At 40.1% G+C, this 8046-nt stretch overlaps 1 non-coding gene across 1 annotated transcript; it reads left to right on the forward strand.

The window, feature by feature from the left end:
• Positions 1-7602: 7602 nt before the first annotated feature.
• LOC119948552 lies at positions 7603-7740 on the forward strand. Its single transcript, XR_005456941.1, has one exon. It is a non-coding gene; the product is annotated as a small nucleolar RNA SNORA7 (small nucleolar RNA).
• Positions 7741-8046: the final 306 nt, after the last annotated feature.

Below are 8046 nucleotides of genomic sequence, written 5' to 3' on the forward strand. Positions count from 1 at the left end.
GCACAAGAAACAGTTGACAGAATGGACATGTTCTTGGTATAAAGACCTTTGAGCACACATCTTGCAGTGTAGGACACACACTGTACCACCTATATGTAAACAAAAAAGAACAACAGTGGAACGAGAACAAGCCTGGGAGACGGGGACCTGGGTTCTAACCCTGGTTCTGCTGCTTGTCTGCTCTGTAATCTTGGGCAAGTCATTTAACTTCGCTGTGCCTCAGTTTTCTCATCTGTAAAATGGGGATTCAATACCTGTGTTCCTTCCCCCTTAGACTGTGAGCCCCTCGTGGGACAGAGATTGTGTCTGATATGCATGGTCTAGTGGATAGAGCACAGGCCTGGGAGTCAGAAGGACCTGGGTTCTAATTCCGGCTCCTCCATTTGTCTGCTGTGTGACCTTGAGTAAGTCACTTCTCTGTGCCTGTTACCTCATCTGTAAAACTGAGATTAAGTTGGTGAGCCCCATGTGGGAACATGGACTGTGTCCAACCTGATTAGCCTTCCCAGACTGAGCCCCTTCCTTCCTCTCCCCCTCGTCCCCCTCTCCACCCCCCATCTTACCTCCTTCCCTTCCCAACAGCACCTGTATATATGTCTGTACATATTTATTACTCTATTTATTTATTTATTTTACTTGTACATGTCTATTCTATTTATTTTATTTTGTTAGTATGTTTGGTTTTGTTCTCTGTCTCCCCCTTTTAGACTGTGAGCCCACTGTTGGGTAGGGACTGTCTCTATATGTTGCCAACTTGTACTTCCCAAGCGCTTAGTACAGTGCTCTGCACACAGTAAGTGCTCAATAAATACGATTGATTGATCTTCCTCAGTGCTTAGAACAGTGCCTGGCACATAGTAAGTGCTTAATAAACAAAACAAAACAAAAAATCTGATTATCCCTTATCTACCCCAGTGCTTAGTGCAGTGCTTGGTGCATAGTAAACGCTTAATAAATGCAATTATGATTTTATTTGTTGAACTTCTAAATTATTTTAGCTATTGAATTATTTTCATAAATCAGAAGCACAGGAAACATTTTTATTTCCAAATTTTAGTGGATGAAAGATTTAATGGTGTTAATGACCTCTAACTATTTCTTGGAATTATTTTCAAATTCCAGAACAATTTTTAGGACATTTAAAAAAATAAAAATCATTGCTAAATACAGCTGTATCCTTAGGTCTAAAAATGAATTCCTGGAAGAAAATGCTAACAGAAACAGTGCTATATATGGTCATTTTAGCCATGCGTAAATGGAAAGTTGGCTTCAATAGCATTGTTCCTTATTTGTGTGGGCTTCATTTGAGAATAGGTAAACATTCTTTACTTTAAAAAATACATCAACATATAAATACAATATGAGGAAGCCAAACAGCGTAAATAAATAAAATAAATTTAGTAAAATCAGATGTAGTTTTATGTTGGATTACCTTCTTCAGTTGAGATTTTCTTATGCACTTAAGTACATTCAAATATCTTTGCACTTGATGGTGAATAAGAGAAACCAAGTAAGGGACTATAAACCTGGATAGAGCAACTTTCATTGTGATTACAAAAAACAAAAATGAAGTCCTCAGAGGAGGGAATATTTGTCCAAGAAATCAGTGAAGTTCAGTGTGTATTTACCACACGTATTGAAGGACTCTTGTTCCATCTTGGGTAATAATAATTGTAGCATTTTTAGGTTCTTACTGTGTGTCAAGCACAAGGATAGAAACAATACAATCAGATCATACACAGTCCTTTCATGTGGGGCTCACAGTTTAAGGGAGATGGAGAACATATATTTAATACCTATTTTACAGAAGAGGAAACTGAGGCACAAAGAAGTTTAATTGGCTAACAACGAGACACCCAAACAACTGCTGTATGGTGAACTGAAAATGGGCAACTGAAAACAAGGGGTCAGAAGAGTTGTAAAGTATTCAATAAAGCACCATCTCAAGTAATTTGGCCTCTCAACTGAAAACTGAGTGATGACTGTGACAGATCATCAGGGTGCAATGCAATCAAGAAAAAAGTTGCTCTTTTGGAGCTGGGTCTTCAAGAGGAGAATGAGACAGAGGCCAAAGTGAAAACAGCCCAGGTGTCACAAACATGACAGCACAATATCAATATTTGCATGTACACAAATAGGAGATCCTCACCACAAGATGTGTTTACTTAGACTATGAAGGACAACTTTCATATTAAGTTGTTAGAATAGTATGGTACTCCCTATATGAATTTGAAAGATTTCAGGATGGGGTATGAGTTGAAAGTAGGGAATCAGTCAGTCCAACAATGGTAATTATTGAACACTTATTGTGTGCAGATGTCCTTCACTGTTAGGTTTTGGCAGTGCCAATTATAGGTCATTTGGTACTGCAATGAGGAAACTATTCTGCAGTTATATATTGTCTTTTTCTCCCCACAGCATCTTTTTAACGTTCTGGTTAAAAATGATAATCAATCAGTGGTATTTATTGATTGATTACTATCCTATAGCTTAATTTTTTTCTAGGCCCAGCTAATATCTGTCTGGGTCCGAGCTCCTGATCTCACAATAATTTTCCTTAAAGAGTTAATAAGGCAGGCTGTTTGTTGCCTTTTGTATTTATTGTATTATTTGACATCAGGATAAATTATCTGCAGAGATGCCAGCTAAAGGGAACTTGCTACATAAATATAACTCGTGTTTTTGTGTAATCACCTCTGCAATTATGAGTATCTAGTTTATAAAGTTGTATGAGGAATATATCTGTGTACAGGAAGGACCTTAAGGTCTATTATATGAATTCCCAGTACCATCAACAAATTGGATAATAAATTTAATCTGTTCATTTGAAAGATGATTGCATTTCATCCACTCCTACTCTATCATCATGTAATCCTATTACATAATGCATTTGTGCTGCCAAAAGGATGGCATAGATAAAACTCTCTGAGAAAAAACAAATCAAGAGCTTTTTTAGTAAGAATCTCTGTGAGATGTTTAATCTTTATAACAGAAAACAATAAACATCTAAATATTCCACATATAATTACAAAATAAGAAGCCTGTTAATATGAGAGAAAGAGAGCATGTTTTCCTATGAGTTCTGAGGTGATGCTAGTGAAGGTCAGATTAATCCCATGCCTATTTTACTGTATGCATCAATCAGTGATATTTATTGAGCACTTACTGTGTGCCAAACTCTATACAAGGCACTTTTGAGAGTATGATACAGTAGAGTTAATAATAATATGGTATTTATTAAGTGCTTAATATGTGCCAGGCACTGTACTAATCGCTGGGGTGGATACAAGCAAATTGGGCTGGACACTGTTTGTCCCAAGTGGGCCTCACAGGTTTTATCCCCATTTTACAGATGAGGTCAATTGAGGCACAGAGAAGTGAAATGACTTGCCCAAGTTAAAACAGACAAGTGGTGGATCTGGAATTAGAACCCAGGTTCTCTGACTCCCAGGCCTGTGGTCCTTCCACCCAACCACGATGCCTCTCAAAGTTTTGAATCTCCTTGTCATTTCTCTCGATTTTTCCCGAAGACTTGGATCCCGAAGAGCAATACTGCTCCAGCCCCGGTTTGTTAATCTGCTCCTGACATATCACAGTACTCTGCTGTTACCACTTTAAGACTTGTTTCTTTTATTCCTTTAAAAGGTTTTTGCTGTGCTCCATGGTTTGCCCCATATTAGTTCATCAAACAGTAGTTGGAGGTTTTATATCGTTCATTCTCCTCTAATGCTCTCCCCAAATAATCCATGATTCAAAAGCATCTTATACATGCAGATGACTTGACCAAACTCCAGGACCTCATTGCTGGTGCCCCTGTCTGGGTCATTTGATATTGAGTCTGGATTGTTGTTGGACCTGATGTAACTGGTTGCAAAGCCAGAAGTGCATTTTGTGGTAGATCTAGGTCTTACAACCAGAAAGATGGTTGGGGAAACTGGCCCCAGGAGCCCAGGGGCAGACCAGGGTAGGTGGCAGAGAGACCTGGGAGGGGACCCCTAACCCCACAGTGAGGTTGGAGAATCATCCTGAAAGATGAGAAAGTGAGGGCATTTTTTTTTTCCTTGGGTGCTACAAATTCTGGAACTCACTTCCAGCATACAATCACCACCCTGGTACCACCCCAAAATGTAAATGCAAGGGACCCTCTGTCTCCTAGTACAACTCAACCTTCACACCCCACTCCTTTAATACCAACGTGCTCACTGCAACTCCATCTCATTTCACTCACCATCCGTTGTCTGCCCATAGCCTCCCTCAGGTCTGGAACTCCCGTCCTCTTCACATCTGAAAAGATTCCATGAAAGATTGTCGTCATTTTGAACTCTGACTCATTTATCTGGTTGAATCCTCCCTCAAGCTTCACAGTTTCTCATCACCTCATCCATATGTTTCCAATTTGTACTTCCCAAGTGCTTAGTACAGTGTTCTGCACATGGTAAGCGTTCAGTAAATACGATTGAATGAATGAATGAATTTTCTATGTGGTTTCAACTACATTTGTCTCCAGCTTAAGGACAAGGGGCAGAGTCAGGGAAGAGGGAGGTGGGACATTTGGTGAGCTCGGCTTCTACCCCCCCACCTCCTCTCTGACCCCCACCCCCCGGCTCTGCACACCAGGATGACTGCAGGCACAGAGACGTGGCATCTCCACACCCCCACCCCTCCCGAAGCAGGAGCAATATGAATGAATGAGCAGTAAAGCCAGGGCAAGAGAAGAATTCTGATTTTGATTTTTTAAAAAAACATTATCTATGTCTCTTGGTCCCCATGTCTCACTATGATCTCACTATTGCCTGGGAATGGGGGAGGGGGATTTTAATATGCAGGCACAAGAAGGAGCTGAATTTATCCATGACAGTGAAGTCAACAGTCTCGTAGGTTTATCAGAGTGGAAGAAACCCAGTATCCTCATTACTCCCTCTCTGCCCCCAACTCCTACCCCACATATGAAAAAGGAGAATTCAGCCCAACTGGCACAATTTCCTGGAGAAGACATCCTACCTCTCTTGGTCAGAAAGCCCTTCCACACATCGCTGATAAGAAACAGGGGGCACATAGCCCTAACCTTGGTATTAGGGAGCCATTCTGTGTATTAGTAAACATATGATTCAACCCTTCCTGCTGACAGTCAAGCTCTTTCCTCTTATTTGGACTCATCTGAGCATTTCCTCTTACACTGCCAAAGGCAGGGCACAAGAAAAGCCACTCACACACCACAGGGTTTCATGACCTCCTGAATGCTTAGCTGCAAAGTTACCTCAAGTTAAATCAACTAAATTCACAGGTACTGGTCAAGAATGCAATTAACCCCAGTGAACAAGGACTTAGATCAAGAGCCAGGACTGTGTCCTGCCTTCAATGTAGGGGGAATTCCTCATGTCTAATGCTACCTTTTCAGGGGAAATCACCAGTCATGAATCGGGCTGAGAGAAAATATAATAATTGTAATAATGGAGTATTTTTTAAGCACTTACTATGTGCCAAGCACTGTACTCAGCCCCGGGGTAGATCCTCTACAATCAGATCAGACACATAATAATGTTTGAGAAGTACAGTATGGAAAGAGAGGATGTTCACTCTCTTCAGAGAACATAAAGAGAAATGGGTTTTATCAACAACGTGAGGGATAAGGTTAGATAACTCGTGGGGAGAAAATGTATCTGCTGTTGTCATACTCTCTCAAGTGCTTGGTACAGTGTGCTGCATACAGTAAGTACTCAATAAATATGATTGAACAATGAAACCATTTAAATTGGAACTTGGAAATGGAGGAGATTTCCATTCTTATAAAATAATAATAATAATAATAACAATAATAATAGTACTTGTGCCAAGCACTGTTCTAAGTGCTGAAAGGTGTTGCTGGATTCTGGAAATGACCTTTACTCATCATTCATCAGTCATACCAACCCTAATTTCAATAAGATCATGGTGCCAATCTCTAGACTGTGAACTTTCTGTGGGAAGGGAATGTGTCTATAAACTCTGTTATACTGTACTCTCCCAAGCACTTAATACAGTGCTCTAAACACAGTAAGTGCTCAATAAATGATTGGTTGTGTGATTACTGTGTGCAGAGCACTATACTAAGCATTGGGAAAAGTGCAATATAATAGAGTTGGTAGATGTAATCACCACTCACTAGTAGTTTACAGTCTACAAGAGGAGCTTACAGTCTACAGAGGCTTAATTGACCTGCTTGTGACTTTAGGCAAGTCATTTCACTTGTCTGTGCCTCAGTTTCCTCATCTGTAAAATGGGGATTCAGTACCAGTTCTCCCTCCTACTTAGCTTGTGAGCCATATATTGGACAAGAACTGTGCTGATTTGATTATCTTGTCTCTACCCCAGCACTTAGTAGAGTGATTGGCACACAGTAAGTGCTTAACAAATATCACTATTATTATTATTTATCATCAAATATTGTAAAGTAATATGACTTTAGCATGGGGAGTAAATTCCACATCTAGTCCAGTATCACATCCAGTCAGGTTAGCATCCTGCTTTACCTATATTACCTTTTCCTTTAGTACTGTTCTATTGCTTGTTCTGTTGTACCAAGAATATGGAGAAGAGGAAAAAAAAAAACATTTGGTCCAAAAATACAGGATATTTGGAAAAGCAGTCCTAGTGTATACAAAGACTACAGAATAGCTTTTGATAAAAAGGTAAAAATAATCATGAAATTACAGTCTCAATGATATTACAGATGGAAGCATCTTATTAGGTCATCCTGAGCAGTTCTCAACACAGGACTAGTACCTTTGAAATAGCCTCTAGTGATTTTTTTTTCTGACCAGCTTAAAAATCTTTCAGCTATTTCTCAGTACTTCCCTGGGGAATTGGTTCAAAGTCAATAGGACAATATTTCCTCTGGACATAATCAGAATAGTTTCATAAATAATAATAAATAATAATGGCATTTGTTAAGCGCTTACTATGTGCAAAGCACTGTTCATAGAGCTACATAGTATTGAAATCTAGACATTTGTTGCTGCTAGAAAGGCACTCTGGCCTTATTTAACCTGAATTTCTCTAACTTCAAAACCACTATCTTGTTCTGCTCCCATATAAGAGGTGTTGAAAAAAAAAACCCTCTCCCTTGACATTCATTGTACAGGATCTGTGTATGAAACAGGGAGACAGGGCAAAAAAAGCACCTTCAAAGAAATTGAGATGATCACCTTGCTGAACCAGTTCAGAAGCAGGATAATCAGTGAAGCTTTTGAAGTAGAAAAGAGATCAATAAGATTGTTAAGCTCCTTGAGGGCAGTAATCATATCTTCTTACTGTACTGTATTCTCCCAATCACTTGGGACAGTGCTATGTGCATGTACATGTTCAATTATGGGTTTGATTGGGATCTACAGACACAAAATGAGGCCAGAAACTACTTGACCCAAATCCTTTCCTGGACCTTCTGCACCTAAAAGAGAGCCTAACCTCATAAAAAATAATCCCTGGGGAAACACCTGTCAAGGCTGAATACAATCCAGATATGAACATCAAAAACATAGACACACTCGGGCTATAGATACAGAGAACACAACACTGGTGAACAGCAGCACCATCAGGCTATTTATGCAGAAGCAGAACAAGCCACCCCTTTCAGGGTCACACCTGAAGAGTTTCCAATCCTCTACCAGTCTCAGCTATGGGAGGGAGAGTCAAGCAGAGGCCTACCCATTCCATTCCTAGCTTGGACAGTGGCTAGTGAGTGGAAGGCAAACTGCTACAAGTCAAAACTCACCCATGCTGGGCAGCAATGGCATGGAAGAGAGTTGAGGGTGGAGACTCAAGTTTACTGCATGGAAGGAGGCAGTGGTATACCAATTCCATATTTTTACGAAGAAAACTGTGGATACACTACCAGAATGATTGCAGATGGAGAGCGGGGGGTTCTGGGAGAGATGTGTCCGTGGTGATGCTGTGGGTGGGAAACAACTCGATGGCATAAGAAGACAAGAGTCAGGCAGGCACAGAATAGAGACCAATTCTGAACATGGAACTTGGATGAAACATTGGATAACACAGCTCAAGAAGGAA

This window comes from Tachyglossus aculeatus, chromosome X4 (assembly GCF_015852505.1).
Source record: "Tachyglossus aculeatus isolate mTacAcu1 chromosome X4, mTacAcu1.pri, whole genome shotgun sequence".
Classification (NCBI taxonomy): domain Eukaryota; kingdom Metazoa; phylum Chordata; class Mammalia; order Monotremata; family Tachyglossidae; genus Tachyglossus; species Tachyglossus aculeatus.